We start from the raw sequence: 19,433 nt of genomic DNA, 5'->3' as shown, positions 1-19,433 counted from the left end.
GTCTCTGCTTTCGATGCCCTGAGGTTCACCAGGTGTGACCACTATGCTTGCAACCTGCCAACAGCCATGGGCCCTCGATCTCATTCCCCCAGCATGGGGAACAGAAGTCACGGCCACAGGCTGAGGACTGGCTCTATTCATTAATGCCACGTTCTTTGTCTGCTTCGGATGTGCTCCCATGTTGCTTCCAGACCCTTTGTTTTGCTATTCTGTCCTGTGCACTCTACACTGTTCCTCTATCTTTTCTTCCCATTTCGTGAGTCCACATTTTGAAAATCATCTTCCCATAGGTCCTATAGGAAATGCTGTGAGGGAGGATGTAGGGATAAAACTCCAGGAAGCACCTTGGTAGCATGTGGGAACTCTATGACTAGCAAGCAACTTTGGGAAATAACTCATGATTTAATCAGGCTCAGGTAAATTGGTTAGTGGAGGGTGCTTTCAAGAGTTCTACACAGCCTCTACTGTGGATGCAGCACAGTTGGTAGAGTGCTTGCCTGGCATGCAAAAAGTTCTATGCTCCATTGTAGCTAGAGTTTTCCTGCCTTGCCCACAGTCAGGACAAATCTCTCTCAACTGCCAGTACCACAGCCGCTCAGACCCAACCAAGTAAACACAGAGACTTACATTGTTTACAAACTGTATGGCCGTGGCAGGCTTCTTGCTAACTGTTCTTATATCTTAAATTAATCCATTTCCATAAATCTATACCTTGCCACGTGGCTGGTGGCTTACCGGCGTCTTCACATGCTGCTTGTCATGGCGGTGGCTCCTCCCGCCTTCCCGTTCTTTCTTTTTTTCCTCTGCCTATACTTTCCTCCTGCCTATACTTCCTGCCTAGCCACTAGCCAATCAGTGTTTTATTTAGTGACCAATCAGAGTAATTTGACATACAGACAATTCCACAGCACTCCATCCCCAGTACCTCATAAAACAAGTAATCCCAAATAGTAGAGACAGGAAGATCAGCAATTCAAACTCATCCTAGGATATATGGAGAGTACAAGGCAAACCTAGCCTAAATGAGATAATGTCTCACAAAAAAATAGATGAAGAGTGAACAAATACATACACACTACAAGGATAATTTCTGAGACCTCTAATAAAAAGTCCACAAGTTTCTATATTAGATATAGTGCTAAGATGACAGTTATTTTGTTATCTGTACAAATAATAAAAAGAATATCATACAATCTTGATACTGTGCTTCCAGAGTTTGTTTCTAGGTGGCACTGATGTGTGTAGCAGCGGTAATCCTTCACATATCTCACATTCATAAGCAAGAACGTGCTCCCTTGTGCCTGCTCTGACCCTCCTGGCCCTAGGGGAGTTGCCATTGGGCTGTGATACATGCATTTGGCTCTACCTTTTGAGACCTATGATAGGTATATTATTTTTATTCAGATTTATTGAACAGAAATGTGAGAGCACTTGAAATGGAGAAGGTGAATAATCTTTCAATCACAAAGATACTTTCTCTCCAAATAAATTTATAACTTTAGGAATATGGAGGGAAAAAACTCCACTGGTCACAGTATAAAAAAGCTATGGTGAAACCTCTAACATAGTGAGTTCAGAAAGCTCCCTTGGGGAACATCAGTGGGTCAGAGAAAAGATTGGGCCACAAAAAATCATTACTCACACCCTGCCTACATTAGACACAAACAGGAAACTTGTATATAAAATAAAGTCCAAGCAGACCTATTACACAGTACCCTGAAATGCAAGGCTTTCAGTGATATTATAATGTGTGTGTGTGTGTGTGTGTGTGTGTGTGTGTGTGTGTATTTTTTTTTTTTTTTTGAGACAGGGTTACTCTGTGTAGTCTTGGCTGTCTTGGAACTCACAGCGATCTTTTGCCTCTGCCTCCCAAGTGCTGGAATTAAAGGCATGTGCCACCACTGCCCTGCATGTTTCTTTCTTACTGGTAGTTAATTCTGGAAGTTAAAAGATTGGAAAAAACTGCATTTAAACTATACATTTTATTTATTTATTTATTTATTGTTTATTTTTATTTATTTTACATACCAACAATAGTTCCCCCTACCTCCCCTCCTCCCACATCCCACAACCTCCCCAAAACTCTATCCACTCCCCAGAAAAGGTAAGGCCTCCTATAAGGAGTCAAAAAGGCCTGGGATATTCAGTTGAGGCAGGACTAAACCTCCCTTTAACCCCCCACTCCTGGCATCAAGGCTGAGCAAGGATCCTACCATATGGAATGGACTTCAAAAATCCAGCTCATATACCAGAGATAGACCATGGTCCCACTGCCAGGAGCTCCTCAAACAGACCAGGCTACAAAACTGTTACCCACATGCAGAGTTCCTAGTTTGGTTCCATGCAGACTCCTCAGCTGTTGATCTAGTGTCCCTGTGCTCCCACAAGTTCGGTTATCTATCTCTGTGGGTTTCCCCATCATGATCTTGACCCCCTCCCCTTGCTCCACTAATTCTCTTCGCTCTTTTTGACTGGACTTGGTGCTTGGATGTGGGTCTCTGCATCTATTTCCATCAGTTACTGGATGAAGGTTCTATGATGATAGTTAGGGTATTCATCAATCTGGTTAAGTAAAAGGCCATTTCCGGCACCCTCTCCACTAATGCTAGGGATCTAAACTGGGGTCATACTTGTGGATTCCTGGGAATTTCCCTAGTATCAGGTTTTTCCCTAACCCCATAATGGCTCCCTCTATTGAGATATCTCTTTCATTGCTCTACCACTTCATCCCTCTCCCAACTCGACCATCCTATTTCCTCATCTTGTCATCCTTCATCCCATCCCCTTATGGCCACCACCCACTCCTGGTTAACCCAGAAGATCTGATGTATCACTCTTAGGGTCTTCCTTGTCAGCTAGCTTCTCTGGAGCTGTAGATTGTGGTCTGATTTTTGTTTGCTTTACATCTAGTATCCTCTTATGAGTGATTCCAACCCATGTTTGTCTTTCTAGGTCTGGATTACTTCACTCAGGATGATATTTTTCTAGTTCCATCCATTTGCCTGCAAATTTCATGATGTCATTTTTTTTTTTTACAGCTGAGTAATACTCACTTGTGTATATGTATTACATTTTTTTATGTGTTCTTCAGTTGAGGGACATCTGGGTTGTTTCTAGGTTCTGGCTATTAAAAATAATTCTGTTATGAACAGAGTGAACAAGTGCTCTTGTGGTATGACTGAGCATTCCTTGTGTATATTCCCAAGAGTGGTATCATTGGTCTTGAAGTACTTTGATTCACAATTGGAAATCAGTCACCATACTGATTTCCAAAGTGGCTATACAAGTTTGTACTCCCACCAACAGTTGAGTAGTGTTTTCCTTACTACTCATCCCCTATAATATAAGCTGTCCTCAGTGATTTTGATCTTAGCCATTCTGACATGTGTAAAATGGTATGTCAGAGTTGTTTTGATTTGCATTTCCCTGATGACAAAGGATGTTGAGAATTCAATAACAACACAAATTACAGAAAGCCTACCAACTCATGGAAGTTGCAAAATGCTCAAATGAATTACTACTGAGTCGAGGAAGAAATAAAGGAAGAAATTAAAGACTTCCTATAATTCAATGAAAATGAATGTACAACATACCCAAACTGTGGAACACTGTGAAAGCAGTGCTAAGAAGACTGTTCATAGCACTAAGTGCCTAAATAATTTGGAGAAACCACACACCAGCAACTAAACACCTGAAAGCTCTAGAACAAGGTGGAGCAAACTCACCCAGGAGGAGTAGATGACAGGAAATAATCAAATTGAAAGCTGAAATCAATAAAATAGAAACAAAGAGAATAATATAAAAACAATCAATGAAACAAAAAGTTGGTTCTTTGAGAAAATCAACAAGATAGACAAACCCCTATCCAAACAAACCAAAAGGCAGAGAAAGAATATCAAAATTAGAAATGAAATGGGGAACATAACAAAAGACAATGAGGAAACCCAGAGAATCATCAGGTCATACTTCAAAGTACTGTACTCCACAAAATTGGAAAATCTAAGAGAAACAGAAAATTGTCTGGATAGGTACCACATACTAAAATTAAATCAAGACCAGATAAACAACTTAAATAGACATATAACTCCTAAGGAAAGAGAAGCAGTCATTAAAAGTCTCCCAACCAAAAAGACCACAGGGCCACATGGCTTCAGTGAACAATTCTACCAGAATTGCAAAGAAATGCTAATACCAATACTCCTCAAACTCTTCCAAACAATAGAATTAGAAGAAACATTGACAAATCCATTTTATGAACCTACAGTTACCCTGATACCCAAACCACACAAAGATACAACAAAGAAAGAGAATTACAGACCAATCTCCCTCATGAACATTGATGCAAAAATACTCAATAAAATACTGGCAAATCAAATCTAAGAACACATCAAAAAAAATCATCCAACATGATCAAGTAAGCTTCCTCCCAGAGATGCAGGAATGGTTCCACATACAAAAATCTGTCAATGTAATCTACCATATAAACAAACTGAAAGAAAAAAAAATGATCATCTCAGATGCTGAAAAAGCCTTTGACAAAATAAACACCCCTTCATGATAAAGGTCTTGGAGAGAATAGGGATACAAGGAACATACCTAAACCTAATAAAGGCAATTTACAGCAAACTGACAGCTAACATCAAATTAAATGGAGAGAAACTCAAAGTGATTCCACTAAAATCAGGAACAAGTGAAGGTTGTCCACTCTCCCCATATTTATTCAATATAGTACTTGAAGTTCTAGCTGGAACAATAAGAAAACTAAAAGGAGATCAAGGGGATACATATTGGAAAGGAAGAAGTCAAACTTTTGCATTTGCATATGGTATGATAGTATACATAAGTGATCCTAAGAATTCTACCAGGGAACTCCTACAGCTGATAAACACATTCAGTATTGTAGCAGGATCCAGGTTTCACTCAAAAAAGTAAGTAGCCCTCCTATATACAAAAAAAATAAACAGGCCTAGAGAGAAATCAGAGAAACATCATTCCTTACAATAGTCACAAATAATATAAAATATTTTGGGATAACTCAACTATAAATTTTAAGAAAATGCATAAGTGTTTTCCTAACACTTTTCTGTTTTATACTTATACACTCTAGAACATTCTATCACTTCCAGAATCCCTACCAACCCCTCTCTGTAACACATATCTTAAAATGTCTTATTAATAGAAAACTCAGAGCCAGATATTGGGTTGAAAGCTGAAAGATTAGAGAAGAAGAGCAAGCCAGCCTCAAGTTCTTACCTCTATGAAATACTCAGCCTAAAGAGAGTGAGTTCCTGTTTCCTTACACCTTATATACCATTCTGTGTCCTGCCATATTACTTCCTGGGGTTAAAGGCATGTGTCACCACTGCCTGATTCTAGTTCTTTCATGTAGCCAGGTGTGGCCTTGAGCTCACAGAGATCCAGCAGGATCTCTGCCTCCCAAGTGATAGGATTAAAGGTGTGTGCCAACACTGCCTGAACTCTATGTCTAATTTAGTGTCTGGCTCTGTCTTCTGATACCCAGTAAGCTTTATTGGGTGCACAATATATAACCACACCTCTCTTTCTTTCTCCACAGGTTTTGTGGAAACTCTCTTGTAATCCATGCTATAGTTTGATTTGCATGTCTGTAATCACTTGGGTGACTCATGCACTGACTTGCCTTCTGTATGGCAGTTGTTTGATGCTGCTTCTGTGGCGGGGGCATACAGAGACTTCATATTGTGTCCTTATTCTATCTTGACTCAGGGTCAAAGAGTCTGAGCTTGATTTTTCCCCACAAGGCTGCATAATAGGATGCTTTGGCCAAAGTCATGGTTACTAGGTGTTTTATACTTCAAGGCCTAATTACAGAATGTTTTGCCATAGATGTGGTTACTAGATATTTAGGAAACCAAGGAAGTGTTTATACTTGTCTGTGCTTTGCACCTGAGCCATTATGTTCTTGAGAGGAGAAGATCCTTTGCCTCTCCCCTTGCTGGTGTATAAAAAACCCGTGAGGAATAAACTTGGGGCTACTGTGGCATTGACCCAGAGCCCTCCCAATGCTATTCTGTGTCTCTGTCTTTTCCTTCATCTACATCTCTGTTTTTCATATCTCAATTTCTCATTTTCTCAGTCCACACTCCCCTGTACCAAGGACTATCTGAAGGTTGGGCTGGACTAAGCATTTCTGTTAAAATGCCTTGCTCAATTGTATGGGACTAGCTCTTCCATTGACGTGATATAACTCTGTTGATATTCTGCATGACTTATCTGTTCACTATGACATGTGTAACTGTATTGATCTTAATCCAGTTGACCTTTTATTTATTCAATAAAATGTACTTTTAAATAAAATATCTATTATTTCTTTTATTGACTCATAACTAAGACAATTTCTTCTAATCCCAAAGAACGAAGTATTACCATTTTTATTTTTAAATCAATAAAGTTGACATATTCTTATTAAGTACTCATTCCTTTTAAGTGGATGGATTGTTTAGGCAATTTCTTTTCCTTGATGGTTTCTTTATCCTATCATAACTTCTCCCTTGGAGTCAGCCCTCAACACATTTTGTTTCCCTGGCCACTGGTCCATCACTGAGATTTGGTGCTGGTGCCTCTGTACTGGTTCCTTTCTTGCTCACCATAAGAGGTATTCTTGAGAGTTGAACAAATTCCAGTAATATGTTCTTTTTGCCACAGGACTATGTGCTGGGACTCTGTCATTTTCCCATCCACAGTCTGTAATTTTTTACAATCTGTGCTTAGGGTACTTTGTTGCCCTTTACTCAAAGCAGCTAATTTTTTTTCTCTTTAATTTGAGCAGAAGCTTCATATGCCTTATTGTGAAAATATTAGTTTCCTTGTAAAAGAACAAGCAGCTAGCTTCCTGCTTCTCCACATTATATTAATGCCTACATGATCTTCCAGGATCATGAACTCAGGGAATGTATTCATCATTCTGTTGGGTTTTTGGCTTCTTGCGGCTGACATCAAGGTTTGTGAAGAAGTGCTATTAGTAGCTGTAAGTAGACCCACTCTCAAGCAAGCCTGTGTTCAGGTTTTAGCAATTTGTTAAATGTTGAAATTATTTATTCTTCTTTGGCTACACAACCAATCTGGCTAGTGAGAACCAGTGTTTCTAGTCTGTTTCTGTCTGGAAAAGCCTGCCTTTTTGATGTCACAATAAGAGCTAACCCTAGAACTTCAGCTCCCTTTTGACTTCAATACAATTCATATAGTTATTGATATTGTTTATTATTGTTAAATCAGTTTTATACCCTTTGCAGTTTTCTCTAATTGTAATTGTAATGGTTGGCTCTCTTATATGAACAGATGGGAAATAGTTAATGATAGAAACTTGAGAGTAACATATTCAAAGTAATCAAATAACTAACACATGAAATCCAGTAATGGTTTAAATGCTTCATCCTTTCAAGGTGTTTTAAAATGAAAGTATCTGTAATGTACTTTTTTCTCAAAGTGCAAAATATGACATTATTGCTGTTTTAAATGCATTGAAAGAGTTTAAGGTTAAAAGATAAATTGATTTTTTATTATAATTGTAAAGTGGGAGAACATAAAATGTAATATACAAATAAGAATCTTTTAAAGTAGAGAAACAATCAATGACTACAGTAAATCCAGAAATGAATTGTATCAAGAATTTTTATTTTTTTCAGAAACAAAATTGAAGTTGTCAATTATTTGGAAATTAAATCTATAAAATAAGTATAGTGTGTGTGTGTGTTTGTGTTTGTGTGTGTGTGTGTGTGTGTGTGCGTGCGCGCGTGCGTGCGTGCATGCACCAATGGATATAGGTGCATGTGAAGGCCAGATGTAGATGTCTGATGCCTTTCTCAATCACTCTCTACCTTAGCATTTTTGGGAAAATCTCTCACTGAACCTGGATTTCAGTGAGTATCTGGACTGCTGGTCAGTGAGTGACATGAATCCTCCTTTATCTGCTTCCATAGTGCTGGGTTTATAGATAGGCACAGCACCAACATTTGACTTTTTACATGGATATTGGGATCAAACTAATGATCTCTTGCTGCAATGGAAAGCATTTAAAGATGAGTCATCTTAGCATCCTCTACATATTTTAAATATAACATTGTTGAAATTATGTTACATATAGAATAGGATTTCAACATTCATCATAATCTTTCTTGTCTCTGTTGGGTTTATTATGATTTTATGAGATTTTTAAGGAAATTCTTTTTGTCTGTGTCTGTGTCTGTGTGTGTGATTGGAGGTTGAATCCATGGTCTTATAGATGTGAAGCATGACATCTACAACTGAGATATATTCTTGACCCCAAATCTATATTTGATTTTAGATATACATTATGAATTTGCATGAAAATTTTTATTAAGCTAATATTTCATTTTCAAAAGAAAATTGAAAAGTCCTCACACACATTGTTCAGCAAAATGATCACCAAACATTTAATCATTTTAATTCAAACTGTATTCTGTATAATTTCTTAAAAATGGAAATATCCTGGAATAGCTGAACTATATTACTAAAACATCAAAATATTAACTCATATAACCACACACTAATTCAATATATGAACTCCAAAGTTCAAAACAATTAACATTAAGCTCAATAATATTATTTTGATATTTTTAGATTTATGGAAAACAACACTTACTGAAAAACAAATTTACTTTGGTGAATAAAAATGCTCTAGAATGTAACATATGGATGCAAAGAATTTTAACATTCAATTTTAAAAGGCATTCAGTGTATAGACATAAATCACTTTATGATAGTATTTTCACCAAGCACCTGCAAGCAAAAATTATGACCCTACATCCAGTGAAGGGTAGTTTTCATGCTATGTATATTTCTGCTGCAATAAAATAATGGGCCAATTAATACTATTGGACTCAGCCTGCTGGCCCAGGTCTCCCTGATTCTTCCTTTCTATATCCTTTAGCTGATTATTCTAAAACCCATTTCCATTCATTTGTGACACCCAGCCAATCTGCAGAACAATGGACTCTACCAGGTTTAACATGAATTTCTAAATGGTCTTAATAAAAAAAAAAAAAAAACCCAGAGCCAGATATATTGGGTGAAAGCTGAGAGATCAGAGGAATAGAATAAGCTAGCCATAAAAATTCTTACTGCTAGGAAATCCTCAGCCCAAGAGAGAGCTACTTTCTGTATATTCATGCTTATATACTTTTCTGTGCTCTACCATCTAACTTCCTTTCTCCACCCAGCTATATTACTTCCTCTTTCTGCCCAGCTCTATCACTTCCTGTCTGTCTGTATAGGCCTCCAGTCCTCTATGTTTAACTAGTGCTGGGATTAAAGGTATGTGCCACCACACCTGGCTCTGTTCCCAGTGGGACGTTGAATTCACAGAGATCTGGATGAATCTCTGCCTTCCAAATGCTAGGATTAAAGGCACGTGCTACCACTGCCTGACCTCTGTGTTTAATATAGTGGCTGGCTTTGCCCTCAGAACCCCAGGCAAACTTTGTTTCTTAGAGCACAATTAAAATATAACCACAACCTGGATCCCTCAACCTCCACAATTGGCTGTCAGTTCACTATATGGCTCAACTCTTATGAGAGGGTCACCTTGTTCTGGTACAGGGTAAAGAGTAGAGAGATCCACACCTGGACAATGTACAGAGTGAGACAATTTGGAGTCTTGATCACTGAATGGGATGTCTTTATCTTACCTTCCACTCAAGGTTCAGGGATCTATGTAAAAAAGGAGACAGAAAGATTATAAGAGCCAGAGGTGATAGAGACCTGTATGGAAAAAGTTTCTTCCAGACACAAAATGGCTAATACCCAAATGAACTCACAAAGACTATAATAACACACATAATACCTGCAGAAGTTCAAAACAGACAAAAACCCAGCAAGAGGAAGGGAAGTGGCACAAAGTTATATCTCTAACAAACTATTAAAACCCATTGAGGGAGAGAAAATCAATTTTCTCCAATGGGGTGTTTATAACAACCCAATTCTAGTGCAAGAAACTGTACTCATGAGTAGTTATCCAACGCAAGATAGTCTCCTTGCTTTTTGTATATTTGTTCTTATTTCTCTCTCTCTCTCTCTCTCTCTCTCTCTCTCTCTCTCTCTCTCTCTCTCTCTCTGTTTGTCAGTGTATGAGTGTTTGCCTGTTTGTAGGTCTATATACCAAGAGCATGTCTGGTGCCAACATAGGATGGAAGAGGGCCTTGAATTCCCTGCAACTGGACTTATAGATGATTGTGAGTTGCCCAATGGGTGCTGGGAATTGAACTGTCGTCCTGCAGAAAAGCATCCAGTACTCATAATGACTAGCCCATCACTCCAGCCTCATGGCTTGATGTCTTTGGTGTGGTATTTTTTATTGTTTGGTTTGGTTTTTATTTTATTTTAGTCTTTGAGGATTCATTTATTTTGAGAAAGTAAAAACTTTCAAGTTGGGTAGGGAGGTGCAGAGGATGTAGGTGGAGTTGGAGAAGTAGAAAGAATGTGATTGAAGTATACTGTCTGAAAACTTTTTTAGGACAATAAATACAAAGTGATATATATTACAAAGTTTATATTTATAACATGAAATTACAAAAATTATAGTATAAAATATATTTGTAAGCTTGGAAGCAACCCTTGAGATGTTTAACCAGAAATATTTTCACACTGTTAATTAAAACTGTAAAATATTCTCTATTTAGCAGGATTACTATGAACTTACCTCATAGTTTATTATATGTACAAAGAGCACTATCTTAATTAAAAAGTCACAGTTTGAAAGAAAATCTCAACAGAAGTTCCTGTAATTTGAAAGTGTGTTGGTGTTGTAGTGGGATGATAAAGTCCTGCCTTTTTAACAGGAACAAGGTTCTGGGCTTGTGTATGTGGAAAACAAAATTCATTCAATCAGTCAATGATTGATTAAGGAGCTAGAATGATGCCTCAGAATTTAAGAGTAGCTGCTGCTCATCCCGAGAACCTGAGTAGGGTTCCCTGTGCACAGGTCAGGTGGTTACCAGGCGCCTGTAGACTTAGTTGCATGAATTATTACACTCTTTTCTGGCATCTGCAGCCAACCTCACAAAAGTGACATTCAGTCACACAGACACACAAACACATAAATCAATATAATAATCAAGTAAATACAAATTGTAACTTTGGAGAAATTTCAGCCTTTTTGTGTCAAATTTCAAATATAATAATACTATGGGAATATATTTTTCAAGTATATTATATCAATATTCTGCAGTGTGTAAGAATATCCTAACATGAAATATATACTGGCTAATTCTGGTTAATGAGTGTCTAATAGCTGAATTAAGAAAATATGTCTTATCTTTTACAAATATATACAGTATTTCACATTTAATTTTTAAAGACTTTAAAATTTAGACGTATTTGCTTTTCATGTTTAAGAATTTTATTGCCTTTAATTGTTTCTCTCTGTCTCTCTGTCTCTCTGTCTCTCTCTCTCTCTCTCTCTCTCTCTCTCTCTCTTGCTCGCTCTCTCTCTCTCTCTCTCTCTCTCTCTCTCTCTCTCTCTCTGTGTGTGTGTGTGTGTGTGTGTGTGTGTGTGTGTGTGTGTGTGTGTGTATGCACATGAGTACAGAAGCCCTACAGGCCAGAGGTGAAGGATCTCCCTGTGTTGTAAGATATTCTGTTTGTTTTCTGACAAATAAAGCTTATATAGAGATCAGAGGGCAGAGCTAGCCACTAGTTTACCATAGATGCCAGGCAGTGGTGGCACACACCTTTAATCCCAGCACTTGGGAGGAGGAAGGAGGAAGATCAGGAGTTCAAGGCCAACCTGGGCTATATGAGATTGATCCAGTCTAAAAGAGAAACAGAGATGGGCAGTGGTGGTGCATGCCTTTAATCCTAGCACCATGGAGGTAGAGACAGGAATGTAAGGAGGGTGGAGACAGGATCTTGGGTCCATTCAGTCTGAGGATTCATAGACACAGGACCCTGGCCATTCGGTCTGAGATTTCATAGAGATAGGTCTTTGGTGGCTGGCTACTCTGCTTCTCTGATTATTTAGGGTTCACCCTTGATTTTAATAATTTTAATAATTAAACTCAGGTTTTAATTATTAAGACTAATTAGAATCACACTTCATCTGGCATCAACTTCTGGGGCATGAATTCCCAAAATAAGCCACTTTCCGGTGGCTTTGCAACCACTAGCACACACCAAAGCCTCATGCGGGGGCTCCCACTGGAGTTGCCACCTAGACAGATAGGTTTTCCTTTCTTTTTTTCCCCAAGCCTCTGAGCAAATTTGGGATTTTTCTGCAGCAAACTCCACAGGTTCGTGGCTCCAAATGCTGCCAGAATTGGCTATACTTAGCTGGAGTTAGCTTTTGCTGGTTCCCCTCTGCAGACAGTTGGCTCTTTGGCTTCTCGCTCTCCCTGTGGGTTTTGAGCTTTCCCTGGACCATTGCCTCAGGTTGCTACCACACTAGGTTGCTGCCTGGACACCCGCTCTGGCTTCTAGTGTTCTACCTAGCAGTCGTCAGCCTCACACTTCACTATCATCTTCACTGTCATTGTCAGCAGATTTGGTGAGACAACCAGAAATTCTTAGACGGGGGAATCAGTTAAAAGAGAGGGTTTATTTTCCCCACATTAAAAAAATGGGAAACACTATTATGATGGAGAGAGATAGGTCTCTCTATGATTATACAACATTTAATGTTTTACAATTAATGTCAATGTTTTTTAAAATGGAACCATTAAATGAAGGGATAGCCAATTTAACTGGAATTGACATAATGTTAATTATCATTTTGATAATCTTTTTTGTTAGCTTGATAATTCCTGGCTTATTGCTACAAAAGTTGGTTGATATGAAGGCCAAGATACAGGCTTTATAAAAACTTATTAAAATTGATCATGGAGATATTCTGATCCAAACAGAGGAATTTAAAGAAAAACCAATCTCACCATTACATTATAAAATTAGAGAGGAACCACCCAAAGTTTTCAAACCACCAACCTTAATTTATCTGGTCATCTTGGAACAACTGCTAAATGATAAATAACCCCAAGGCTGTGTAAGAGCTGGCTGGATTCCTGTGGAAATGTTAGATTTGAGGAAATTTAAGGAAGTGATAGTCTCATATGGTATGCATTCACCTTTTGTGGAGTAGATGCTAAATTTATGGTCAACTAGTTACAGAATTGTCCCATAAAACTTGAGAGACTTGGTTACAGCAGTGTTAGCATCTGGTCCTCATTTACAGTGGAGGACCTGGTGGAAAGATGAAGCTAGGACCATGAACAAGAATGAAGTATGGCTAGAGGTATTGAAATCTCTGAAGACCAACTTCTTGGAAAGGGAGATTATGCTGATGTACAAAGATAGTCTCTATATGATGACTTTGTGCTGTGCAATAGCTTTCTATGCTTGGGACTAAATTGAAGAAGTTGTAAAGAGAATGGAGTCATTTACTGAAGTTATTTATACAGGGCCCAAAAGAAACCTTCCCTAATTTTTTATAGCGATTGACTTTAGTTGTAAATAGAATGATACCAAATTCAAAAGCTAGACAAATAATAATTGAATCTTTGGCTTTTGAAAATGCTAATTTCCAATGCAAAAGGGTAATTAGGCATTTAATGGAAAGATCAGCACCCATAGAGGGTTGGATCCGAGATACAGTCAATATTGAATCTCATAACCACAGTGATTCTTATTTAGGAGATGTGATTTCCAGAGGCTTGAAGAAAAATCAAAATGTCAAGTGTTTTAATTGTGGCAAACAAGGTCCCCTAGAAAGGTGTTGTAGACAGGGCATTCCTCAAAATGATGTTTTTGCTAGGAATACTTCAAACAAAAGGGCCCTCCCTTCTGGAGTATGCAAAAGATGTGGCAAAGGCAGACATTGGACCAATGAGTGCAGATCAACAAGGGACAGAAAGGGTAATGCTTTGCCATCAGAAAACATCTTGGGGGGGGGGGGCTCTCACAGACCCTCATGTTAAATTTGGTTCAGTCATTCACTGTGAGGGAAACCCTGCCACAGAGCAATTAAGAAACCTAATGCTTATTTAAAAAAAAATACTAACATACTGCTCTGAATGACAGAACAGCATTTAGAAGATAAAACAAAAATTTTGGAGAAACCAGAACAAGAGTCCTCTTAATTAGAAGAGGTGACAGTTCATCAACCAGCATGACCATTCAATATAAATTAATTTATGGTTAAACTAAATGACAAATGCTTTTTATTTAATTAGATATACCTTGCCCAAAGGTAAACTCCCCAAGTTAGGGTTGGGGCAAGGTTTTGTTTTTGTCTTTCCAGGAGAATGAAGACATCCAGCTAAGGATTCTGAAGACTACTGGACCAATGAGACATCTAAAGAAAAAGGACAAATCATCTAGAGAAAATGTCCCAATAAAAAGACGATCTCTGAAGTCTCTGAAAAGATGATGGGGCCCCACAATGATCAATCCACCTGGACTATGGTAACACCCCTAAGCTGACAAATACCACTTAAAGATTGGTTTTTGGACTACAAATTACTCAGGACCCTTTAAAGGTGACTAGCTGAGATGATCCAGCCTCACAGACTACTTTAGCCATGACTTGAGACAAGCCCTGCACTTTTTCATTATACAGAGACTGGATAACATATGACATAGCTATCTCTTTCAGGACTTGACAAGTATCCCAATTTTTTTCAGGGTTCCATAAAGATGCTGTCTTCCCCAGACAGCAGGAAGTAATTTTAAGAATACAACACTCATATTCTCAAGAGGTAGGGTGGGCAGTTTTAAGTCATTTAATGGGTTATGGATATTTTTCACCATTTAGGTTGGTTAGTTACAAATTGTTATTAGTAATGGTCAGAAAAAAAAAAGCTAAACAAAGGCAATTATATTCAGGAATTTTGTTCTAAAAAGAAGGGGGATATAGACATAGAATAAAAAGGTAGATTATTGAATCTACTTTTAGACCAGAAAAGAAACTACTAGTTTTAAATATTTTACATTAGTTTGAATTTCTGTATATTGATATAAAGTTGAGGTTATTTATGTTATACTATATATATGTTATAGAAATGATAGGGGGGAAAGTAAATTATTGAATTTACTTTAAACCCAAATAGGCAATTACTAGTTTTAAATATTTTACATTACTATGGATTTTTGTATATTGATAAAATTTAAGGTTATTTTTGTTAGAATGTACTGTACATATGTTCCTACACTTGTTTAAAGTATTGTAGCTATAGAGCTCACCTAACAATGTAATGTAAATTTCTAGTCCCTGGAAGACATTATTACAAGCTATTTAAGATAATAAGGAAATGCAGGTTAGTAGTTACTCACTTATTACAATCAAACTTGTAGTCATATTAGGTATTTTTTCAAGGTCAACCAGAGTTATATTTTAGATAGACAGATGGTCTTCAAACACATCAGAGATCTAAAGAATATGGCATTTAAGATATTTTAATAACATAAGGTTCTTTTTTTTTTTTTTTTTTATGACAATGAGGCATGTCTGTTCCTGACAGCACCAATCTACTTCAGAGAAGATGATGGGTATCAAAGAAGCTCCATGTGGAGTTTACTTTCTTTGTGGCAAAAGTTAGCCACTGCACAAGAATCTGCCATTGCCTTGACAGCTGACAGTGTGCTGTCGAAAGCAGACACATACAGAACACAAAAGAAAGTGACTGCAGAACATTGCCAAGAAAAGGTGGGACAGTCCTTTATCCTGATTCACAGAGGAGTTTGTCAGATATTCTAATCCTGCAGGCCAAAGATGGATACTCCAACATTACAGAGGAACTTTAGGTATATCCTTCTCAAATTTCTGATGGAGTTGAAGACTAGATGGCTATAGTTTTCCTTTTTAACAAACTCAGAAAAGAAACTCACAAAGGAGATGTAAAGTGCATAAGGTTGAGAGACATAAAAATATAGTTTTGGGTTGATAATGCAAGTTAAGATAGAAAGTAAGTTAGGCACAACACTTTGGACTCACTAAGATAGGATACATAATGGAGTATTTTCTCTGAATTTGTCAAATGTTAATGAACTAAACATTGTTAATATAATTATTGACTGTACGTATTTGTATATAGTTATTGTACATATTATATATAGTTTTATGCTAGTTAAAACCTTCGCTTTTTGTTTAGACAAAAAGGGGGTAATGTTGTATGATATTGTGTTTGTGTTCTGACAAATAAAGCTTGCCTGGAAATCAGATGGCAGAGCTAGCCACTAGATAACCATAGACGCCAGGCAGTGGCACACACCTTTAATCCTAGCACTTGGGAGGAAGAAGGATCAGAAGTTCAAGGCCACCCTGTGCAACATATTTATCTAGTCTAAATGAGAAATAGAGTGATAATGCATGCCTTTAATCCCAACATTAAGAAAGTAGAGACATGCGGGGTGGGGGTGGGGGTGGGGGGGGGTGGCGGCGGCGCACGCCTTTAATCCCAGCACTTGGGAGGCAGAGGCAGGTGGGTCTCTGTGAGTTCAAGGCCAGCCTGGTCTGCAAAGTGAGTTCCAGGAAAGGCACAAAGCTACACAGAGAAACCCTGTCTCAAAAACCAAAACAATAACAACAAAAAAAGTAGTAGAGACAGGAATATTCATAGAGATGGACCCTGGTCATTAAGTCTGAAATTTTGTAGAGTTAAGAAGTCTTTGGTGGCTGGCTACTCTGCTTCTCTAATCATTCAGCTTTCACCCTCAATATCTGACTCCTGGTTTTTATTGATTAAGACTAATTAGAGCCCCATATCACCCCTGGAGCTGGAATTACAGGTAGTTGTGCACAGACATATGTTGGTTCTGGAAATGCCCCTGGGTCCAAGCAAGGGCTGACTGTGACCAAGTGAGCTTCCTTTACAGTTTCTGCTTCAGTTAGTGCCTCAGGTTTCTGCCTTGATTTCCTTCATGAGGAACTGTGAACAGGAAATGTAATCCAAATAAACCCTTTCTCTTTCAAATTGCTTTTAATCATTGTACTTTTTTAATTGTTTATTTTTTCTCTTTTGTCTTGTTTAAAGTTGATATTTTATTTTAATTACAACATGTCTCCTTCTATACTTTCCCTCCCCTCCCTTCTCTCCTTCAAGTTCATGGCCTTGTTTTTCATCAAATGTTATTACATGAACATATGTATTTGCAATTATACATATATTCCTAAATATAACCTGTTGAGTCTGTATAATATTACTTATACCTATGCTTTCATGGCTGACCGTTTGGACCTGGACAACCAATTACATTCTCTTGCCTGGGGAAGGCTACCTCTCCTGCTCCCAGCTTTACTTAGTTGACTATTGTTCTTTGTGAGGCCTTGTGGGGTTTTCCTTATCCAGTTTGGCATACTTGCTGGTGTTATTCTTGTTCATCTCATATTTGGACAATCATGTGGGTGAGAATTATCAGGTCAAGTTTCTGATCCTTTTAGGAAACATAATCTCACAGGAAATACCCTGAACTTCTGACTTTTACAATCTTTCCACTCACTCATCCACAATGTTTCCCCGAGTACTAGGCACAGGATGTTTTGTAGATGTATCCATTTGGAATAGGCTCCATAACTCTTTTGTGTTTGTTTGTTTGTCTGTTTATAACAATTTATTTTTAGATGCCAAGCAACAGGAACAAGAAGATATCCTTCAAGTGATGAATTAACAAGAAAGAAAACTATAGTGCTACTGTTATAAATAGAACATTATGCCACAATAAAAACAAGAGATGTATGGAGATATCAAAATATCTGGGTGAATTTTAAATTTATATTACCAACTGAAGACAGTCAGCTACCGTTTCACACATACCATTGTTTGAAAGGCAAAAACAATGGACTGATAAAGCATCATTGATTAATAGGAATTTGGGGGAGGGTAAACACTGAATAGGTAAAACAGAGAAGATGTTTTACGTTATCCCAGATGCCAAATCTCTCTCCTATTCCTAGGCACTGAGCCATTTCCTCATCCCCTGAAAGTGATTCCAATAAAACAATTACACATCTTTTAATATATTACCAGTTTATTCTACAAATAAAGACAAATGAAGATGCAAAACAAATGTGTTTAAATATTTAATTTTCCTCTCACAGTGTCAAGGTTTAGATAATGAATTTTTATGGCATGCTGACTTTTATGACTATTTAACTTCAATATATATAAACAGGTTTAGTAAATGGTAGCTGTGATCTGTTTTCAGATTAAATTGGAGGAATAAATAAAGCATTACTCTTGTTTATGGAATTTCCATGTTTTCATTTTACATAATGATGACAAAGTAAAATGAAGCAACTATTTCTTATTTGTCATGATAATTAGACATAGAAATAGCAACTGTTCATAAAGGAGTGATGATCATACACTGGTACATACAGTGGAAAGTGAAATTCTTTCCTCAGGAATTTCAAATGACAATGATTCAGAAACTGAAAGTGTTTTTTTTTTTAATATTTTGATACTGGGAGGATGTGAATAGGGGTATCTCCCCAGCTCTCTGCCCATACAATTAAGTTCAAATAGTGAATTTCGGGTTCAGTAACAGACACTGAAAGAACTAAGGATCTGAGGGCAACAGAGAAAGATACCTGTTGTCTCTTTCTCTCTTGCCTCAGCATGCATGTACACGGGTGTGTATATAAACCTCAATCCCAAATGTATAAGTGCACCAGCCCACATAAACAAAAATCCCATACCAAATTTTTAAATAGGAAAAAAAATCCTTTGTTAGTTGTGGTGGTATTCTAATTGTACTGAAATGTGATTTTGATTGTATGTTAATAAATAAAGTTGCCTGGGGGTCAGAGCTATTAGAGCCCTAGACAGAGTGTGGCGGTGGTAGCACACGCCTTTAATCCCATAGATCTCTGTGTGTTCAGGGATACAGCCAGCATTGGAGACATATGCCTTTAAGACCTAGGGGGCTGTACATTCAGACAGTGACGAGGCAGTCACGTGTTTGGGTTTACAACCAATGAGAAGGCAGAACAATAATACTATAAAAAAGACGTACAGACAGGATATAGCTCTCTTTCGGGAAGCTGGGACACCGCAGGCAGAAGGGTGAGATTTTAGCTCTGAGCTCTGACCTCTCAGCTTTCTCTTTTACATTGTTTCTGTGTTTCTTATTTAATAAGACGGTTGGATACATCTACAGTTAGTTAAGTAAGTCAATCAAATCAGTCTTACTCCCCCCCCAAAAAAAAGTTAGACATCTTTTGAAATTTCATAAAATGTTAACATATTATCTCAGTAATGGTTCTCAAGCCTCTGGTTTTAAATTTCAAGTTCCATAGGGAAGGCCAACACTTTTCCTTAAACTTGCTGGTTGGATGTAGCATGAATCTTAAAAGTTCTTATTAATAAAATCAAACCTGAGGCGAGTTATCGGGGTCCATGCTGGTAGATCAGAGAGACAGAACAAACCACAGCTATCTCACCTCGCCGGAT

The sequence above is a fragment of the Peromyscus maniculatus genome, chromosome 6 (assembly GCF_049852395.1).
Source record: "Peromyscus maniculatus bairdii isolate BWxNUB_F1_BW_parent chromosome 6, HU_Pman_BW_mat_3.1, whole genome shotgun sequence".
In the NCBI taxonomy this organism is placed as follows: Eukaryota; Metazoa; Chordata; class Mammalia; order Rodentia; family Cricetidae; genus Peromyscus; species Peromyscus maniculatus.
The sequence above is the reverse complement of the archived record's forward strand: the minus strand, read 5'-3'. Positions refer to the sequence as shown.